Below are 23,077 nucleotides of genomic sequence, written 5' to 3' on the forward strand. Positions count from 1 at the left end.
TGCTCTGGCAATCGCTCTGGCTGCCTCCTTCGAAAAGCCCCTAGCTCTTGAGAGTCTTTCGAAAGTCTGAAGGCAGTCAGACGAAGAGCGTGGAGGTTTGGATGTACCTTCTTTACGTGAGGTAGACGTAGAAGGTCCACTCCCAGAGGAAGAGTCCTGGGAATGTCGACCAGCCATTGCAGTACCTCTATGAACCATTCTCTCGCGGGCCAGAGCGGAGCCAACCAACGTCAGCCGTGTCCCTTTGCGAGAGGCGAACTTCTGAAGTACCCTGTTGACAATCTTGAACGGCGGGAATGCATACAGGTCGAGATGGGACCAATCCAGCAGAAAAGCATCCACGTGAACTGCTGCTGGGTCTGGAATCGGAGAACAATACAACGGGAGCCTCTAGGTTATCGAGGTAGCGAACAGATCTATGGTTGGCTGACCCCACAGGGCCCAAAGTCTGCTGCAAACATTCTTGTGAAGGGTCCACTCTGTGGGGATGACCTGACCCTTCCGGCTAAGGCGATCTGCCATGACATTCATATCGCCCTGAATGAACCTCGTTACCAGCGTGAGCTTTCGAACTTTTAACCAGATGAGGAGGTCCCTTGCGATCTAGAACAACTTCCACGAATGAGTCCCTCCCTGCTTGGAGATGTAAGCCAAGGCTGTGGTGTTGTCAGAGTCCACCTCCACCACCTTGTTAAGCTGGAGGGACTTGAAGTTTATCAAGGCCAGATGAACCGCCAACAGCTCCTTGCAATAGATGTGAAGTGTCCTTAGCTCCTGATTCCATGTTCCCGAGCATTCCTGTCCGTCCAAAGTCGCACCCCAGCCCGTGTCTGATGCGTCAGAGAAGAGACGGCGGTCGAGTTTCTGAACAGCCAAAGGTAGACTTCCTTGAGAAGAAAGCTGTTCTTTCACCACGTGAGAGTAGACCTCCTCTCTTCGGAAACAGGAACTGAGATCGTCTCTAGCGTCATGTCCTTTATCCAGTGAGCCGCTAGATGATACTGAAGGGGGGGAGGTGGGGTCTCCCTAACTCGATGAACAGGGCCAGCGATGAAAGTGTCCCTGTTAGACTCATCCACTACCTGACTGAGCATCGGTTCCTTCTCAGCATGCTCTGGATGCAATCTAGGGCTTAGTATATCTTTGGGGCCGACGGAAAAGCCCGAAAAGCTCGACTCTGAAGATCCATACCCAGGTAGACAATGGTCTGGGATGGGACGAGCTGGGACTCCTCAAAATTGACCAGGAGGCCCAGTTCCTTGGTCAGATCCATAGTCCATCTGAGAATCTCCAGACAGCGACGACTTGTGGGAGCTCTTAAAAGCTAGTCGTCTGACGGAGCCGGACACAAGATCATGGTACTGCTGCACAGTCTGTGAACTGTCAACCATGGGGAAGCGAGGAAGTACAGTGACAACCCGAAGCTGTCTAGACTGTCTGGGTCGTACAGACAACTCCTTATCGGGTTGCTGAGGTTGCCGCACTGCGTCACAACAAGTCACTTCTGCTGGTTGTTGAACGTCTTCCCAGTGACACACTGACTCCGTAAACAAAAAATCCTCTAACAAGGACTAAGCTTGGACTGCATGTCTTGCAACACAGCTCAAGGTCTATGGGAGCAGGTGTGGTAACAGACGGGGTTAGCGACTGAAGTGGAACCATTACCCTCCCTGGAAGCATGCTATGCTTAAATAAAAGTCCATAGGAGGCTAAGCAGCTAAAGGCTCCTCTCCAAATGACAGAGTCCTCAAGGGAAAATCAGAAGGAGGGAGAATAGCACTTTCTCATCTACAGGAACCATATCCGAGAAAAGCTAAGTTCTCTCAGTGAGGGTTTCATTGGTGCAAAAGCTGCAGACTAGAAGGCAACGTTATGAAACTGCTTGACAGTCTAGTGAGTTGGCAACAACCAAAGATGTGTGACTGAGAAGCATGCGGTAAGGTAAGCAGAGCATGCTGTATGCAGAGCATGCTGTATGTAGAGCATGCTGTAAGGTAAGCAGAGCATGTTGCATGGCGTGCGGCTTATGCTGCATGGGATGAGGCTCATGCTGCATGGGATGAGGCTCATGCTGCATGGTATGAGACTCATGCTGCATGGGATGAGGCTCAAGCTGCAAGGGATGAGGCTTATGCCGCATGCGTTGAGGAGGATGCCGCATAGTATGAGGCTCCTGCCTCATGGGTTGAGGCGGTTGCCGCATAGCATGAGGCTCCTGCCTCATGGTTTGAGGAGGATGCCGCATAGCATGAGGCTCCTCATAGCATGAGACTCCTGCCTCATGGGTTGAGGAGGAAGCCGCATAGCATGAGGCTCCTGCCTCATGGGTTGAGGAGGATGCCGCATAGCATGAGGCTGCCTCATGGGTAGAGGAGGATGTCGCATAGCATGAGGCTCCTGCCTCATGGGTTGAGGAGGATGCCGCATAGCATGAGGCTCCTGCCTCATGGTTTGAGGAGGATGCCGCGCAGAGAGAGGCTCATGCTGTGAAGAATGCGGTTGCTGCATGCGTTGAGGCGGCTGCCTCATAGCATGAGGTTCCTCAAGAGTTGAGGCTCTTGCCTCAAGAGTTGAGGTTCTTGCCTCAAGAGTGGAGGTGGCTGCCGCAAGAGTTGAGGTTGCTGCCTCAAGGATGGTGGAGGTTGCCGCAACGCAAGAGGTTGCTGCCTCGAGGATGGAGGAGGTTGTCGCAACACATGAAGCTCCTGCCTCAAGGGTAGAGGAGGTTGCTGCAAAGCATAAGGCTCCTGCCTCAAGTGTTGAGGAGGTTGCCGCATAGCAAGAGGCTCCTGCCTCAAGGAAAGTGGAGGTTGCTGCACAGCGCTGGTATCTGGCAACTCCCAATGCGGCAGCTCACGCGTGGAGGTAGGTTGAGGAACCTCAACATCATACGTCTGGCAGGGTGGACTGCGCAGAGGTGGAGTTGAGGCGGCTGCCTCATGAGCGCTCGCAGGAGGAGGTGTGCTAACCTTCTCTGCCTGAAACTCCTGCATCAACACCGCAAGCTGAGACTGCATTGTCAGCAGCATAGACCACTAGAGTTTAAGAAAGACAACAACAAACGGAGCTACTGTCCGTTGAAACTGAGGGTCTAAAACAGCTGGTGCGGCAACAGACGGAGTTACTGTCTGTTGCGATACCACCTTGCCTCTCTGGGAGGTGTGCAGTTGTCGTACTGCAGCAAGTCCGAACTGACCCAGTGCTAATGGCACCACCTAGGAGTTGGACTTGCGCGGAAGGGACCGACTTGCACTTAAAAGCTGCAAGATTTGGTCCATGGTTTCTGCGAGAAACCTCTTCCGCAGACGAGGAATAAAAGGGCTCTCTCGTCTTTGTGTGGGTGGGGTGATCACGTCGGCTACGTGAGTTGGTAACACCCGAAACCACGGAGGGAAACGTCTGTTCGTCGATCAAGGCCTGCTGAACCCATAAGTCCTTCGACATTACTTCTCCCCTGGGCTTGGGAGCTTGTAAGAGGTCCCAGACTAGGCGAACAACTGGCACGAACAGACGAACCCTCGAACGCAACACTGTAACACTTTGCGCTTATCACTTTATCACTTTTGATTTTCTGTTTGCACTTATTTCACTGAACTCGAAACTTTAAGTGGTTTGTACCTGAAACACGCAATTCTATCCTTCATTAAAAGTTAGTAATTGCAAAAACAGTATTACAATGTAACAGAAAAACATAATGAAAGATAAATAATTCAGTGGCTGGAAAAGAGACTAAACACTAGATCAAATAAACTACGTTTAAAATCTCTCACCGCATAAAGCCTGAGAACAAGAATAAAACTCTAGAAACGTTTACCTTCTTCCCCTAAAGAGACTAGGGAGAAGAGCAAAAACGATAACAACGTTACCCGCTTGAACGAAACGTTTATCCTCCTCTCTCTCCCTCCGTCTCTATCTCTCTCTCTCTCTCTCTAGACTTAGCACCTGAGAGAAGAGCCCAATTATATATATCGTTAAAACATATTATTGTTAAAGGAAAAAAACTGAAAGATTTCCCAAATAAAAAGTTCCTTTATTAGAATTAAAACCATTTAAGCTAAGAAAGAATGAACAAAACGCTAGAATCGGTTTACTCTTACTGCAACGTGACACCGTGATAGACTCTCTCTCTATCGTAACGATAGAGCGCAAGTTGAACGTTCTGAACGTCAACAACTGCAGAGACAAAACAAAACGTTAGTTCAACTTTGAAAACAGTACAAGACTATCAAAGAAATTCTTTCAAAAACATTAAAATAGCATAATATGTTAACAGGTAAAAACGAAATGACGGGCTCAATGTTAATTAACTTCGGTTCCAAGAAAAGACCGCCTACTATTAGGAAAGGTCGAATATAAACAAATATAAAAATTAATTTTAATAAGTTTATAATAAAAGGAAGTTAATCAAAGAGGCCTATAAAAGGCGGAGAGATATAAAATAAATCTATAACCTTGTTAAGCAAAATTAAGAGAGTCTATACTCTCTTCGACACCAACACTTCCGTCTAAGGGAAGGGTCGGCCATTTAAAAGTGAAAGAGAGTTCATACTCTCTTCGTACCAAAATTAAATAAAAAATTAAATCAAATTAATTCCAAAAACTTGCTAAGCTAATGATATAGCTTCCTGAATAGCGAAGGCTAAACTCTAGAGCAAATACATCACCAAATCGTGAGCAATAACTCCAGAATCAACAGCGTATCCATGTAGGTCTAGCCGGAGGCACGACAGAGGAAAAATTGAGGTGGTGTTGACAAGAAGTACTGGAGTACCTGACCACAGATGGCGCTGTGGTGTTCACCCCCACCTGTATAGCGATCGCTGGCGTATCCCGACCGTAGATTTCTGTCGGCAACAGAGTTGACAGCTACATGATTATCGGGTAAGATTAATATTGAAAAATGGACAGCCAGGGCATTGCTAACTTCGGTTGCTCCAGTCATATACTGACCATTTACCCTTAACACTGGTGGTGGGTTTGGGGTGAATTTGCCTGCTATCTTTTTGACTTTCCTCCACACAGATGATGTTGGTGTTCTACTGTTAATGGAGGAAACAAATGACACCCAAGACTGACGCCTAGCTTCTTTCATGGCACAATGGAACTGTGCTCTACATTTCTTGTATATGACTAAATTCTCCACAGTACGGCTCCTGCGCAATCGAGTTAAAACCTTTCTTGTGGCTGTGTACAGGGCAGATAGTTCTGATGACCACCAGGGGACTGGTTGTCGTTTGAATATCCCTGTTGTTTTGGGAATGGAATTGGCTCCTGCTTTGTGAAGAGTTCCATTAAGTAAGTCTATGGCATCATCAACACTTTCAAACTGTTCTGCATTTCCTTCAATTTCACTTAGCTCCCGAAATCTATCCCAGTCCGCCTTATCAAGATTCCATCATGGCGATTTCTGTGAAGGTGGACCATTGTTGGTATTTATAATGATTTGTGTATGATCACTAGTATGCCAATCATCTAATGTTCTCCAATTAAAATCGAGAAAACAGTTAGAGCTTGCAATTGATAAGTCAATGCAAGACAAGGTACCTGTTTGAACATGAAAGTGTGTGGGCTCTCCTGTATTTAAGGAGTCCTACATCTTCATTCTCCAAAATTGATGACATAATATTAGCCCTTGCGTTTGCCAAAACATCACCCCACGAAGGATGTCTACTATAAGATCTCCTAGTAAGAGAAAAGGTTGTGGGAGTTGTTTAATCACCTCTACTATATTATCATATGAGATGTTATCATTTGGAGGCAAGTAAAGAGAACAGATTGTGTATTTTCTCCCTATATCAATCTGTACAGCCACTGCCTGCAGAGGAGTACAGATAGACAAAGATATTTGGGGAACATCCCGACAAACGTATATAAGACTTTCCCCATGGCTCCCTGCTCGTTGATCATATGGTGTTCTATAGCTAACATACTCTCGAGGACAAGGAGTGTTAGCATCGAGCTTGCTCTCCTGTAGACATACAGTTATAGGGGAGTACTCACGTATGAGGAGCTTAAGTTCTTCATATTTCGCCCTTAAACCCTGGCAATTCCATTGCAGAATGGAGGAAAAAACTATAGTTTATTTTTTGGAAAACACCTTGGATGAAGTCTTCCCATTGGCAATATTTGATCTAACAATATTTCCCAGTGGTATCTCTAGAGAGGATCTTGATATAGTGGGTTTTGTGTTTATCTTTTTCTTTGTGTCCTTTTGATATAATTGTTGAGGAGGATGGTGGACTTCAACCTGAATTTCTGATTTATTCAATTTACCTTCCAGTTGATCAGAAACATCAGCAGACAAGATATCATATTTATTTGAAGTTGTGACTTTAATGTTTTTTTATGGTAGGAGGGGAGAGAGATGGAGGTCTCTCCCTTTTTCGATTAAAAGGTTGTGAGCTGTCTGGTTTTTGCACCTTACCCACTACAGGTTCACCAGGTAAATTGGTTTCAAGTGGAACCTCCATCAGATCAGGCAAGGACACGGCCTGAGAGAGGTTTGTACTATTGTTTAGAATGGGAGTAGATGGTTTTTTAATACCTTTCAGAGCTTCAAGTATCTGATTTGATTCTTTTACAATTTCTGGATATAGATTTTCAATGGGACTTTCAACCTCTTTAACTACTTTCATATGTATCTTTATCTTAGAAGTGGGGATATAATTTTCGTCTGTGTGCTTTGGCAAGTTTTTTTTCAGAACCATTGAAAAAGGTTGCCCTGGTCTTATCTGTTTTTCAAGAGCTCTTTTATGAGCCTCTCTAAATGTAACCCTTTCCATGGTCCTAATGGCCTGAATTTCTTTTTCAAAAATAAACTTAACCCAGCTTTTGGATGTAGCTGGGTGTGCTTCCCCACAATGGATGCAATTTGGATTTTGTATGCATACTCCATGACTAATTTTTCCATAGTTGGCACAAACAGCTGGCTTATTATTTAGTTTTTCCTTGCATTTCTGGCTTAAATGGACATACATTTGGCAATGATAACATTGCAATGGTGACGGGATATATGGTTTTACCTTCAATGATAGCCAACCAGCTTTAATAACATTTGGTAATCTGCATTGATCAAATGTTATGATCAAAGTAGCAAGAGGAATTGCGTTGTTCTCCAACTCTTTTTCTCATTCTAACTACTTTTACTACTCCTTAACTCTTCAGGTCATCCTCAATTTCTTTTTCCTCTATGTCCAGCAATTCTGGAGCATATATCCCACCTCTACTCTGGTTGAAAGTGGGGTGCGAAATGCATTGGACACTATGACCATCCAATGTTGTGAGTGTTTTCAATCTTTCGCCTTGTATTGGGGATAGTGTCTCTATCAAGACTTCCATTTCCCTGGGGAAGAATTTTTGGCTGCCCTCCACATATAGCAACTATTTCCCAGTTAGCTTTAAAAACATTTACACATTCATGTCTTCCATTTTCAAATTCCAAAATAAAAAATTTCTCATAATTCACTACTTCATAGTGACCAGGTAATACTTCTACTTTTCTAAATTTTTCTGTACAGACATAATTTCACACTTTCTCTCTCTTCTTCTCTAGTGTTTTTTTATCATTCTTCATATGATGTGAGTAAGGTTCTAATGTTACAATATTAAAACCTGAGTTGGAGCTATCTGTACCGAGGTCCATTTTTGTATTTTCCAGGTCGTCAACAGAGGGGGGTTGGTTTGTTTGGGAAAGGCAAGCCGCGTTATCCACCTCTTATCGGAGGATGTCAGTCCTCCTATCCCATGTGGCCCAACATGAGAAGAGGCTTCAGTGGGGACCAGTCCTCTATTAGAGAGGGGCTGCCTCTCTTAAGGTGGGCGTACACTGGTCAGTGGGGGTAGTTAGCCCCTCCCACCGGCGACTCCAATGCCTGGCGTTACCCAATACCCGCAAATATGGGGGACTTAAAACCGGATCACTGGAGCCCAACTCTTAACAAACTTGGTCTGCACCACATGGGGTCTGCCAGAGGGTGATGACATCTGGATTGGTACAAGTTGAGATGGAATGCCATCGATCCCACACTGTGCCAAATCCAAAGAAGCAGCCAAAGTATAATCAAACAAGCCAAAGTCGTCAACAAGTTCAAGCCCAAAAGGAAGAGATGAGAGAATAAAAGAAATAACCAAAAGTAAAAGAGAAAGTGCCGACTGATTTAGTTGGATCAACAATTGGGCACCGAGGTCCTGTGGGAAAGCAGTTCTCACTGTTCAATAGAGCCCAGGTGCTAATCCCTAAGGCCCCCATCCTCGTCAAGGCTTCAGCATCTTGGGGGAAGTGGAAGGATGCAGCTACCCAGAGATGTAATACAGTGTTCACACTATAGAGAGTTAAAATTACTATCTCATACCATCAAAATCTGGGAGAGAATCATAGATGGACGACTGAGAGGGTTGGTGCATATTCCAGACATCCAACAGGGTTTCAAGCCAAGCAAGAGCATAACGGATACAATACTATCTGTAAAACGAACTGAGAAATATATGGAAGGAAGAAAGAACTTGTATATGATATTTATTGACCTGGAAAAGGCATATGAATGTGTACCACGAGAAGAGATTTGGAGAAGTTTGAGGGCCTGAGATATACCTGAAGTATATGTAAATCTAGTTAGGGACGTATGAAAGTAGTTCAACAATGGTCAATGTGAAGCGGGAGATTGCATGGTATTCAATGTATAGGTAGGTCTTCACCAAGGGTTGACATTAAGCCCACATGGAACTGTCCGGAAGAGAGGGGTCTGAGAATAAATAGAATCAAGACTGTAGAAATGCGCTGTGAATTTGAGGAAGCAGAAAGGGAGAGAGGGGAAGATCTTGAGATCAATTTTCACAAGTTGGAAGAGGTAGAAAGTTTTAAATATCTGGGGTCTGTGATCCTAAATACAGGAGACCTAGATGAAGAGTTGACCAGAATGATACAACCAGGGTGGAATAGCTGGAAGAAATGTAGTGGGGTGCTGTGCGATCGTAGAATGACAATAAAGCTAAAGAGCAAAATCCAGCGCTAGGTTGTGAAACCTGCAATGTTGTACTTGTGCGATATTAAGAGGAGAGATGAGAACAGTATTGATATAACTGTGATGAGGATGTTGAGGTGGTAATGTGGACTTACTAGAAAGGATAAAGTAAAGAACAAACATGTTAGAGGCACTCTCAAAATAGCACAAGCTTCAACTAAGGAGAGAAAGTAGACTGAGATGGTATGGACATACTGTATAAAGAGACAAGAGGACGACCATCCGATAAGGAAGATGATGGACATGGTACTTCCTGGTGGGATAAGTTTAGGTAGACCAAAATTGCGAAGGATTGACTGTGTGAAGAGATATGAGGGAGTTTGGATTGATCGAGAAAGATGAACTGGACCGATGGAAACGGAAGAATGTGTTGAAGAACCATTACAGCGACCCCAAATAGGGACAAGCTTGTAGAGAAAAAGGAAGATGTAGCTTGTTCTTCATCCCCACTCAATTTCAAGTTGCCAGAAACTTGTGATAAACTTTTATTATTACCAGGATTGATTACTGTAACTCCATCTACTATAATATACCAAAAGCGCAACTTGAGAAATTACAAAACAATAAACAGAGAAGGAAGACTGATAAAAGGTGTCCCACCCCGAGAAAGAATCACTCCTTTTCTAATTAATTTACAGTGGCTGCCTATTAAAGTGAGAATTGAATTTAAATTTGTACAATAACCCATCAAGTTATCAGAACCGGACATACAAAATATCAAGGAGAATTGCAACATATTGTGCAGACAACAAATCGTGCTGACATGAGAATAGTTACAGATGGTTTCAAATTACTGTATTGGAACCTAGATGTATGTCTACTGTAGGCTCTAGAACCTTTAAATATGCAGCCTCGAGACAATACAATAAGCTCCTACTAGCCATTCAAAAGACTGAAGATATTAAGGCTTTCAAGAAGAAACTGAAAACTTCTTGTTCTCTTAGTGCTTCAATAGTGTGGATTTGACAAAAACGAGCAATATGGGGTGTGAAATGTTGAATGCTTTCGAAAAAACATGATAAAATGACTTTGGAGGTCCTGAAGATAGTAGGGTTCCCCTGATGTACAGGACCAGAAAAGCAGCCCATAAAGTAAAAAGATAGATAGGAAATAAAGTGAAGTACTGTACAGTAAAAGAAACACTTATAAACTAGTAATCTCACTTAGTAAAAAGAGAAATGCAAATTATTTCTTGAATAAAAGTAATAAATAATGCATGAAATGATAAGGCTTGGGATAATCTTGTACCTAAGAAAGGAACTAATGATTCTTGGAATTGAAAATCTCAAATAGAAACTATCCCGAGCTTCATTGATTTTGTATACAAAGTAATTCTAACCAAATGTATCAAAACGGGAGGCATAAACAGTACATGATAAAAATGACATAGGGGTTATTGGGAAAGCATAAAACACAGCAATAGGGAAGAACATCCTAAAAAACTAACTTTCCTTTAAAATAGATCCTAATCCTGAAGAAAAATATAGAATATCAAAATCAAGTTGAACTCAATAAGAACATCTTGAATGTAATACATACCATATATTATGCTCATTATGATTTTACTGCCTATTCAAAATGCTGGAAGATTCCATACTCTTGAAATTTACGCTTGTTATTGGAAAAAAAGCTTCCCTTCAAAGTACACTGGAAAGAAAAATTTACAATTATTCTTCAAGCATAAATGTTTAATTGTTATATTGAAAAAAAAAGAAGACTGCATGAAAGCCTCTTTGCTGTGCCTTTTCAGTCATCGGCTGATAACTGATTTGTTTTCTACTTTTCAATTCCTAAAATTCAACCCGGCTCAGTGGAATGATCTTCCTAACCAGAAAGTTACGATGGGAAATTTCATATGGTCAAACGTGGTGCAAAGGCTTTTTCTGTTGATATGTCTTACTCTATCATTTATTTATCTTAAAATTTTGTTTTCATTTGTGTTTTTTGGTTTATTCTTTACTTTTGCATCTATTTTCTGCACTGGGCTGCTTTATCTGTTGGAGCACTTGGGCTTGTAGCATTGTACTTATCCAATTACAGTCGACATCGTCTTGCAATACTGTAATACAAATATAGTTTCCCGCTGTGTGACTTAGGGTCTTGTTTAAACTGCTTCGTGATATCGACAATGATCAGTACAGTAACTTCAGATTCTGGTTTTTTGCTAAGCAACAAAGATCCTATTGTAAGGCCTTCACTCGAGCATTTACCTACTCTACTGAAAAGGCCTTCACTCGAGCATTTACCTACCCTACTACTTGTTCAGACTTACAATCAACCTGCACATTATGCTTATAATCTTTTCTATCTAACAGAAAAATATATCGGTACGAACATTAATTCAAGAAAAGATGTTATAAAAATGAAGCTGATTAGTGAAGATACCTAAGAAAAAGTAATACTGTATAGATAGAAAATATTATATAAGTGTCTTGAGTGATACCCGTATAATACTCTTTGTTACATAAGGAATGGTGATAATAACCTTCAGGATTAAAAGTGAAAATATGTTCGACACTTATCACAGACAACATATGGAAATCCTAAACATCATGTTTTTAAATATGAGACCTTTGCACTGTAGTTATGAAAATAAATCTATAAATTAATTTGTATGTTTTATATACATACAAACCAATGTCTTTTAAAATAGGAGATCCAACTACACAGTGAAAGATAGCACAGCCGTTAAACTATTAACAAGGTTTGTTACAGTAGGTAATGGCAGGTGGATGAAGTGAGAAAGGAGCCACCCGCTTACGTGATCTAGTCAAGCCACTTTTAAGCTTCCGGTTAAGGATTAGGAGGAGTGATTGAGGAAGGGAATTAAACTTAAAGGACTCTGCTTTGTATAAAAAAATAAATAGAAATACTTTTAAGATTTTATATTTGTTCAGACACAAATATAAACCTTTCGGCAATTAAAATAGGAAACTCGCTCTTAAATGGGAGGGCAGACCCTATTGACCAAACTGGAGGTTTCTTTTTCTTAACTGGAAGTATAATTCTTCCAGGTCTTGTGAATTAACAAAGGAAAATGACTCCAAAAATAACTTGGAGAAATTGTTAGGGTCTTGGCCATTACTGACTTGAGTAGAAACCAGTAGTAAAATATCATCTTCCTGTTAGGGAAGATGATGTCAGGAGTATCAAAGCCAGTGTGCCAAGAGAAATGAGTTTGGCAGACAATAATCCATCCTTACGCTTACAGAGGATAGGGAAGTGACTTCTTGGCACGCAAAGTCTGTCACATAACTCACCAACAGCAAACATTAGTAAGAAAAAGTAATACTTGGGGTGGCAGCACACCTCAAAAGGCGGGAAAGAAGCAAGTAACCTCATCCATATTCATGCCAAACACAGTACCTTAGACAAGATGCAAGCTCGTTCTACGATAGACTGGGAGAGTTGCACAACCTAATAAACACCCAAGAGCTAGTGGGCAACGACGCTACGGTATAAAGAGGTGAAAGTAGTATGATACCTTCAGAGACAAAGTTCAAAATTAATTTGAGGTACAAACTCAAGTCCTTCAAAACAGAGATAAGGCTTTTGCAAGCTTGAATGTGTCGAATCATTAACAAGGTAGTTGGTTAATGAGGGAGAAGCCCCACTTAATTACCTTTCCCTAACTAGCCACTTAATTCCTTAGAACTAAACTGAGAGGGGTGGTTCAGGTGGGAAATGTATTCTAAAAGACTGGCTTTTATTGCTGGAAAAATACAAATAGTCATTTTAAAATTTGTTATTTCATCCTTTAAAATAGATATTTTCATGGTTGAAGAAAATAACCTAGAACCCGACTGGAAGGATCATTTTCTTTCCTAGACATATTACCCATCCTGGTCCCATACAGGAGCAAGGAAGACAACTCCAACAGTCCGCTAATAGTTCCAAAAAGGGACGTAGAAGCTGTTAGGGCCTCTCCCATTACTGGCTTAAAAGGAAGCTGGAACAGTACTAAGACACTATAACTTTAAAAGGAAGCCGGTACAGTACTATACTTGGACACTACTGTATAACCTTAAAAGAAAGCCGGTACAGTACTTGGACACTAAAACCTATCTCTCTAACTGGGAAATAATGTTGGAAGTGTCAAACTAAACACATTAGCGAGAAAAACAGGAAGATGGAGGAGGTGCTTCTTGGAAGATGTAGTTTTCAAGAAAGGTGTTCCGTCGTGTAACTCTCCAGCGTGTAACTATTGCAGGTGCTGCATCACATCGAGAGGGAAAAAAGGTAGAAGTCGAACATGTTACCTTAAACATGAGGGAGCTGGGAGTGTTACACAACTACTGGGCAGCTACCTTAGGTCCCAAGGAAAGGGGTACAAAAGCCTGTGGACAACATCCATAAGATACAAAGAGCAAAGGTGGTCAGACAAATTTCAACTCCAAGTGTGGTAAAATGGGAAGCTACCAACTGAGCCAGTAGATTTACACAATGACCAAAGTTGTACAGGGAAGCAAGCAGCCTTACAAAACCAGAAGGAACAGTGTCTGGATAATTCTTTCCTGTTCCTTCTGGGACTCATGAGAAGGCTGCAACACTCAAGTCTGCTTTGGGTACCACAGCAGGGCCCTCTTAGGACACCAGGCATCTCCATGTCAACTTCACATCAGAAGAGAGGGATTGGATCAACATCCAGAAGTAGTATGTAAGACTGATTAATACTGTACAGTCTTTGTTACAAAGTCTGTGTGACGACAAAGGTAACTGAACCTACCTCCCTCTTGACGTTGCCCTAATGAAAATAAATGAAAACTTACATACTGTACTCTCTTGCCAATGCAGAGAAGAAAGACTCTAGAGGGAAAGATCCATATATCCTCCCAAGGTTATTAGGAAAAGTGTGTTCCGTGTTCCAGTGCCCTAAGGATGAGGACCATTTCATTCCTGGACCAAACTCCCAGGTAGACAATCACTTAAACACCAGAGGGACGAAAGAGGTGCTTTAGAGATAACTAAAGGATTGTATGCATACAAATCTAGGGACTCGTATACAGACATAAAAGTCTCATTCTGTGGAGGGTGAGAATGGAATGTTAAATTCTAAATGAGTGTATGTGTGGTGGAAGGATACCAGTTCAGTGAAAAAGGACAACGGAATCGTTGTCCGTCTTCACAACTAAAGAGCTGGCAGGAGAGGACTGATAAAAAGTCAGACATGAATATCCGCATGAGAAAACAACAATCAGTCCACTTCTGCAGACATGGGCAAAGATGGAACCTGGAAAGGTAGGTATGGAATGGAATATGGGCTGAGAGGGAGGGGAAGGACAAGCCTGAAGGCTCTCTCATGACATTGCTACATTAGCAGCACTAACCACATTTCTTCTTCCTACGGGTCTGAGCCTGGGAGGAGGCATTAAGGGATGAAGCGGAGTCTGATACCTTCTGAAGGAAGAAGAGGCAGGTGCTCCTTCCTGGGGTTTGGGAGAGGTCAAAGCCTTCCTCAAACCCAAGTTAGATAACAACGGGTGCCACCGAAACCTTGGCCGCGGTTGCCCGCAGAGGGCTCAGGACCTTGTGGGATAACGATGGTGGAAAAGAGGCCTGACATAGACCTTTCCTTCTAATTCTGCCTCAACATCGCCATCATTAAAGGAAGACAAGAAATCTGGCACCAATCTGATCTGCAGTGCAACTGTCATCTCTATGCCAACTTCCCTAAAAAGATTGCTTATCTGGGGGGAAAAGAAGAAAAAGACCCTTTCTCCAGCTGACAAACTTGTGGAACTTTGCCTTATACTACAGAGTTGTAATATGACAAATTCGGAGGTAATTTGTATTTTTCCTAAAGATACAAACCTTACCTATTTATAGGGGTATACTTTCGGCGAAAGCTGAAAGGACGAGCCATTAAAATTTAGCGAGGGTTTACTACCCATCTCACTAGTTAGTGGGGGGTAGGGGGGGAGTGGCCTACTACCCTTCCCACTCACACACCTGTGATTGCGCTCACTTTACTTGGAGATAGGACTTCAAGGGGAAAGGTTTGCGGGGCCAAGTACAGGTATGCATAAATAGCTAGGGTTTGTATCGTTAGGAAAGATACAAATTACCTCTGAACATAACAAATTCGTAGATAATTTGTATTTTTCCTAACTATACAAACCTTAGCTATTTACATGGGGTAATTACTTCGGCGTAGCTGAATGACGAGCTATGAAAGTTTTAACGAGGGTTTATTACCCGCCGCTAGTTAGCAGGGGGTAGGGAGGGGTAGCTAGCTAACACACACCCCCCCCCCCCACCGCACACACCGGTGAATGCTTCACTTTGCTTAGAGGTAGCACTTATCTCGGGAGACAGGGCTGGCGGGCACATATGTGTAAATAGCTAAGGTTTGTATAGTTAGGAAAAATGTTATTTTCATTAGTAAAATAAATTTTTGAATATACTTACCCGATAATCATGTAGCTGTCAACTCTGTTGCCGACAGAAATCTACGGTCGGGATACGCCAGCGATCGCTATACAGGTGGGGGTGAACACAACAGCGCCATCTGTGGTCAGGTACTCCAGTACTTCTTGTCAACACCACCTCAATTTTTTCCTCGGTCCACTGGTTCTCTATGGGGAGGAAGGGTGGGTCAATTAAATCATGATTATCGGGTAAGTATATTCAAAAATTTATTTTACTAATGAAAATAACATTTTTCAATATTAATCTTACCCGATAATCATGTAGCTGATTCACACCCAGGGTGGTGGGTGGAGACCAGCATACATGTTAACAAAGAAGCTAAGTATCCCGTATTTTATTTTATTAGTTATTCAAAAATAACATAAAATAAATAAGTACCTGGTAAGGAAGACGACTTGAACCATTACTCTGCCTTTATTAAGTACGTCTTCCTTACTGAGCGTAGCGGTCCTCTTAGGATGCTGAACGACTCTTAGGTGCTGAAGTATAAAGGGCTGCAACCCATACTAAAGGACCTCATCACAACCTTTAACCTCGGCGCTTCTCAAGAAAGAATTGACCACCCGCCAAATCAACAAGGATGTGGAAGGCTTCTTAGCCGACCGTACAACCCATAAAAAGTATTCAAGAGAAAGGTTAAAAAGGTTATGGGATTATGGGAATGTAGTGGCTGAGCCCCCGCCTACTACTGCATTCGTTGCTACGAATGGTCCCAGGGTGTAGCAGTTCTCGTAAAGAGACTGGACATTTTTGAGATAGAATGATGCGAACACTGACTTGCTTCTCCAATAGGTTGCATCCATAACACTCTGCAGAGAACGGTTCTGTTTGAAGGCCACTGAAGTAGCCACAGCTCTCACTTCATGTGTCCTTACCTTCAGCAAAGCAAGGTCTTCTTCCTTCAGATGAGAATGTGCTTCCCTAATCAGGAGCCTGAATAGGTAAGAAACTGAGTTCTTAGACCTTGGAAGAGAAGGCTTCTTGATAGCACACCATAAGGCTTCTGATTGTCCTCGTAAAGGTTATGACCTTTTTAGATAGTACCTAAGAGCTCTAACTGGGCAAAGTACTCTCTCCAGTTCGTCCCCCACCAAGTTGGACAGGCTTGGGATCTCGAACGACTTAGGCCAAGGACGTGAAGGAAGCTCGTTTTAGCAAAAAACCGAGCTGCAAGGAACATGTAGCCGTTTCAGATGTGAAAATTATGTTCCTGCTGAAGGCGTGGATCTCACTTACTCTTTTAGCTGTTGTCAAGCACACGAGGAAAAGAGTTTTTAATGTGAGGTCCTTAAAAGAGGCTGATTGGAGAGGTTCAAATCTTGATGACATAAGGAACCTTAGGACCACGTCTAGATTCCAGCCTGGAGTGGACAACCGACGTTCCTTTGAGGTCTCAAAAGACCTAAAGAGGTCCTGTAGATCTTTGTTGGTGGAAAGATCCAAGCCTCTGTGGCGGAAAACCGCTGCCAACATACTTCTGTAACCCTTAATCGTAGGAGCTGAAAGGGATCTTACGTTCCTTAGATGTAACAGGAAGTCAGCAATCTGGGTTACAGTGGTACTGGTTGAGGAAACTGCATTGGCCTTGTACCAGCTTCGGAAGACTTCCCCTTTAGACTGATAGACTCTGAGAGTGGATGTCCTCCTTGCTTTGGCAATCGCTCTGGCTGCCTCCTTCGAAAAGCCCCTAGCTCTTGAGAGTCTTTCGAAAGTCTGAAGGCAGTCAGACGAAGAGCGTGGAGGTTTGGGTGTACCTTCTTTACGTGAAGTAGACGTAGAAGGTCCACTCCTAGAGGAAGAGTCCTGGGAATGTCGACCAGCCATTGCAGTACTTCTATGAACCATTCTCTCGCGGGCCAGAGCGGAGCCAACCAACGTCAGCCGTGTCCCTTTGCGAGAGGCGAACTTCTGAAGTACCCTGTTGACAATCTTGAACGGCGGGAATGCATACAGGTCGAGATGGGACCAATCCAGCAGAAAAGCATCCACGTGAACTGCTGCTGGGTCTGGAATCGGAGAACAATACAACGGGAGCCTCTAGGTTATCGAGGTAGCGAACAGATCTATGGTTGGCTGACCCCACAGGGCCCAAAGTCTGCTGCAAACATTCTTGTGAAGGGTCCACTCTGTGGGGATGACCTGACCCTTCCGGCTAAGGCGATCTGCCATGACATTCATATCGCCCTGAATGAACCTCGTTACCAGCGTGAGCTTTCGATCTTTTGACCAGATGAGGAGGTCCCTTGCGATCTAGAACAACTTCCACGAATGAGTCCCTCCCTGCTTGGAGATGTAAGCCAAGGCTGTGGTGCTGTCAGAGTCCACCTCCACCACCTTGTTAAGCTGGAGGGACTTGAAGTTTATCAAGGCCAGATGAACCGCCAACAGCTCCTTGCAATAGATGTGAAGTGTCCTTAGCTCCTGATTCCATGTTCCCGAGCATTCCTGTCCGTCCAAAGTCGCACCCCAGCCCGTGTCTGATGCGTCAGAGAAGAGACGGCGGTCGGGTTTCTGAACAGCCAAAGGTAGACTTCCTTGAGAAGAAAGCTGTTCTTTCACCACGTGAGAGTAGACCTCCTCTCTTCGGAAACAGGAACTGAGACCGTCTCTAGCGTCATGTCCTTTATCCAGTGAGCCGCTAGATGATACTGAAGGGGGCGGAGGTGGCGTCTCCCTAACTCGATGAACAGGGCCAGCGATGAAAGTGTCCCTGTTAGACTCATCCACTACCTGACTGAGCATCGGTTCCTTCTCAGCATGCTCTGGATGCATTCTAGGGCTTAGTAGATCCTTGGGGCCGACGGAAAAGCCCGAAAAGCTCGACTCTGAAGATCCATACCCAGGTAGACAATGGTCTGGGATGGGACGAGCTGGGACTCCTCAAAATTGACCAGGAGGCCCAGTTCCTTGGTCAGATCCATAGTCCATCTGAGAATCTCCAGACAGCGACGACTTGTGGGAGCTCTTAAAAGCTAGTCGTCTGACGGAGCCGGACACAAGATCATGGTACTGCTGCACAGTCTGTGAACTGTCAACCATGGGGAAGCGAGGAAGTACAGCGACAACCCGAAGCTGTCTAGACTGTCTGGGTCGTACAGACAACTCCTTATCGGGTTGCTGAGGTTGCCGCACTGCGTCACAACAAGTCACTTCTGCTGGTTGTTGAACGTCTTCCCAGTGACACACTGACTCCGTAAACAAAAAATCCTCTAACAAGGACTAAGCTTGGACTGCATGTCTTGCAACAAAGCTCAAGGTCTATGGGAGCAGGTGTGGTAACAGACGGGGTTAGCGACTGAAGTGGAACCATTACCCTCCCTGGAAGCATGTTATGCTTAAATAAAAGTCCATAGGAGGCTAAGCAGCTAAAGGCTCCTCTCCAAATGACAGAGTCCTCAAGGGAATATCAGAAGGAGGGAGAATAGCACTTTCTCATCTACAGGAACCATATCCGAGAAAAGTTAAGTTCTCTCAGTGAGGGTTTCACTGGTGCAAAAGCAGCAGACTAGAAGGCAACGTTATGAAACTGCTTGACAGTCTAGTGAGTTGGCAACAACCAAAGATGTGTGACTGAGGAGCCTGCGGTAAGGTATGCAGAGCATGCTGTATGCAGAGCATGCTGTATGTAGAGCATGCTGTAAGGTAAGCAGAGCATGTTGCATGGCGTGCGGCTTATGCTGCATGGGATGAGGCTCATGCTGCATGGGATGAGGCTCATGCTGCATGGTATGAGGCTCATGCTGCATGGGATGAGGCTCATGCTGCAAGGGATGAGGCTCATGCCGCATGCGTTGAGGAGGATGCCGCATAGTATGAGGCTCCTGCCTCATGGGTTGAGGCGGTTGCCGCATAGCATGAGGCTCCTGCCTCATGGTTTGAGGAGGATGCCGCATAGCATGAGGCTCCTCATAGCATGAGACTCCTGCCTCATGGGTTGAGGAGGATGCCGCATAGCATGAGGCTCCTGCCTCATGGGTTGAGGAGGATGCCGCATAGCCTGAGGCTCCTGCCTCATGGGTAGAGGAGGTTGCCGCATAGCATGAGGCTCCTGCCTCATGGGTTGAGGAGGATGCCGCATAGCATGAGGCTCCTCATAGCATGAGGTCCCTGCCTCATGGGTTGAGGAGGATGCCGCATAGCATGAGGCTCCTGCCTCATGGGTTGAGGAGGATGCCGCATAGCATGAGGCTCCTGCCTCATGGTTTGAGGAGGATGCCGCATAGCATGAGGCTCCTGCCTCATGGTTAGAGGAGGTTGCCGCATAGCATGAGGTTCCTGCCTCAAGAGTTGCGTCTGCCTCAAGGGTTGAGGAGGTAGCTGCGCAGAGAGAGGCTCTTGCCTCAAGAGTTGAGGCGGTTGCCGCATAGCATGAGGCTGCTGCCTCAAGGATGGTGGAGGTTGCCGCAACGCATGAGGCTGCTGCCTCAAGGATAGAGGAGGTTGCCGCAACGCATGAGGCTCCTGCCTCATGGTTAGAGGAGGTTGCTGCAAAGCATGAGGCTCCTGCCTCAAGGGTTGAGGAGGTTGCCGCATAGCAAGAGGCTCCTGCCTCAAGGAAAGTGGAGGTTGCTGCATAGCGCTGGTACCTGGCAACTCCCAATGCGGCAGCTCACGCATGGAGGCAGGAGGAGCCTCAACATCATACGTCTGGCAGGGTGGACTGCGCAGAGGTGGAGGAGCGCTCGCAGGAGGAGGTGTGCTAACCTTCTCTGCCTGAAACTCCTGCATCAACACCGCAAGCTGAGACTGCATTGTCTGCAGCATAGACCACAAGAGTCTAAGAAAGACAACAACAAACGGAGCTACTGTCCGTTGAGACTGAGGGTCTAAAACAGCTGGTGCGGCAACAGACGGAGTTACTGCCTGTTGCGGTACCACCTTGCCTCTCTGGGAGGTGTGCAGTTGTCGTACTGTAGCAAGTCCGAACTGACCCAGTGCTAATGGCTCCACCTAGGAGTTGGACTTGCGCGGAAGGGACCGACTTGCACTTAAAAGCTGCAAGATTTGGTCCATGGTTTCTGCGAGAAACCTCTTCCGCAGACGAGGAATAAATGGGCTCTCTCGTCTTTGTGTGGGTGGGGTGATCACGTCGGCTACGTGAGTTGGTTACACCCGAAACCACGGAGGGAAACGTCTGTTCGTCGATCAAGGCCTAATGAACCCATAAGTCCTTCGACGTTACTTCTCCCCTGGGCTTGGGAGCTTGTAAGAGGTCCCAGACTAGGCGAACAACTGGCACGAACAGACGAACCCTCGAACGCAACACTGTAACACTTTGCGCTTATCACTTTATCACTTTTGATTTTCTGTTTGCACTTATTTCACTGAACTCGAAACTTTAAGTGGTTTGTACCTGAAACACGCAATTCTATCCTTCATTAAAAGTTAGTAATTGCGAAAACAGTATTACAATGTAACAGAAAAACATAATGAAAGATAAATAATTCAGTGGCTGGAAAAGAGACTAAACACTAGATTAAATAAACTACGTTTAAAATCTCTCACCGCATAAAGCCTGGGAACAAGAATAAAACTCTAGAAACGTTTACCTTCTTCCCCTAAAGAGACTAGGGAGAAGAGCAAAAACGATAACAACGTTACCCGCTTGAACGAAACGTTTATCCTCCTCTCTCTCCCTCCGTCTCTATCTCTCTCTCTCTCTCTCTTGACTTAGAACCTGAGAGATGAGCCCAATTATATATATCGTTAAAACATATTATTGTTAAAGGAAAAAAAACTGAAAGATTTCCCAAATAAAAAGTTCCTTTATTAGAATTAAAACCATTTAAGCTAAGAAAGAATGAACAAAACGCTAGAATCGGTTTACTCTTACTGCAACGTGACACCGTGAATACTCTCTCTCTATCGTAACGATAGAGCGCAAGTTGAACGTTCTGAACGTCAACAACTGCAGAGACAAAACAAAACGTTAGTTCAACTTTGAAAACAGTACGAGACTATCAAAGAAATTCTTTCAAAAACATTAAAATAGCATAATATGTTAACAGGTAAAAACGAAATGACGGGCTCAATGTTAATTAACTTCGGTTCCAAGAAAAGACCGCCTACTATTAGGAAAGGTCGAATATAAACAAATATAAAAATTAATTTTAATAAGTTTATAATAAAAGGAAGTTAATCGAAGAGGCCTATAAAAGGCGGAGAGATATAAAATAAATCTATAACTTTTGTTAAGCAAAATTAAGAAAGAGAGTCTATACTCTCTTCGACACCAACACTTCCGTCTAAGGGAAGGGTCGGCCATTAAAAGTGAAAGAGAGTTCATACTCTCTTCGTCACCAAAATTAAATCAAAAATTAAATCAAATTAATTCCAAAAACTTGCTAAGCTAATGATAAAGCTTCCTGAATAGCGAAGGCTAAACTCTAGAGCAAATACATCACCAAATCGTGAGCAATAACTCCAGAATCAACAGCGTATCCATGTAGGTCTAGCCGGAGGCACGACAGAGGAAAAATTGAGGTGGTGTTGACAAGAAGTACTGGAGTACCTGACCACAGATGGCGCTGTTGTGTTCACCCCCACCTGTATAGCGATCGCTGGCGTATCCCGACCGTAGATTTCTGTCGGCAACAGAGTTGACAGCTACATGATTATCGGGTAAGATTAATATTGAAAAATACAAATTGTCTACGAATTTGTCATTTGTTCCGTAAATGAAATACAAACCACGCTATTTACATGGGGTGACTCAACCCTTAGGAAGGGCGGTAAGTCCCCTGCCATACTGGCTTTGGCTTGCCTGGGGACCCCAGATTCGAGTGTCTAAGTACCCAAGAAATAGGGGGTCCCTGCTCCTCGCTGGCAGCTGTGAAACTGCTGCGGCCTACATAAGCTGTGTGTGAAGGTGAGAAGTGACTCGTCCTAAGAAGTTGACCTGGAGTTCTTCAGATGGAAATCTAGGCTAGGACTCTCCCAATACCACCTCGTCAGGGTATGGGGACATGACAGTATTACATTTTAATACTAGGAACACAAGGGAGCATGGCTTTCCTGCAGAGGTTCGAGGTCAGCTGTGCAGAGAACCCAAGATGCTGCTTTCTCCAAGGGAGGAGAGGATGAAGAAAAGAATAAGGGCCAGACAGATCTTTTCATTCACGCAGACTAAAACCAGGTAACAATGCCCTCAACATTCTGTTACTTGTCCATTAAGGAGCCTGAGGTTAGACCAGCTGTTATGCAGCCACCACAGGGCCGATAGAGAACGTATCGAGCCTCCTGTGTGTCACGTCTTGCAGGTAGTGGGCCTTGAAGGTGGTCTGACGCTTCCACACCCCAGCTTGAAGGAACTGCGTCACTGAATAGTTCTTGAAGGCCAGGGACGTAGCTATGCCCCTAATATCATGCGCTCTAGGGCGACGTGACGGAGGAGGGTCAGGATTCAAGGCATGATGTATCACCTTGCGAATCCAGGCCGAGATGGTATTCCTGGTGACCCTCCTCTTCGTCCTCCCGGTGCTCACGAACAGGGCTCGCACCTGGGGATGAACTGCAGCTGTTCTTTTAAGATACAACCTCAGACTCCTCACTGGGCACAGTAGGAGGTGGTTTGGGTCATCTGTTACAGAACGGAGACTCGAAACCTGGAAAGAGTCGAACCTATGGTC

At 44.3% G+C, this 23,077-nt stretch overlaps 1 protein-coding gene across 1 annotated transcript in view; it reads right to left on the minus strand.

Moving 5' to 3' along the window:
* LOC137659280 (zinc finger BED domain-containing protein 4-like) overlaps window positions 1–23,077 on the minus strand; it is a 99,538-nt gene that overhangs the window by 69,519 nt on the left and 6,942 nt on the right. The window contains exon 2 of the mRNA XM_068394308.1: window positions 10,560–10,667. The gene's annotated coding sequence lies outside the window, so the exon portion shown is untranslated. The remainder of the gene's footprint in view (window positions 1–10,559; window positions 10,668–23,077) is intronic.

Source organism: Palaemon carinicauda, chromosome 19, assembly GCF_036898095.1.
Source record: "Palaemon carinicauda isolate YSFRI2023 chromosome 19, ASM3689809v2, whole genome shotgun sequence".
Lineage (NCBI taxonomy): Eukaryota > Metazoa > Arthropoda > Malacostraca > Decapoda > Palaemonidae > Palaemon > Palaemon carinicauda.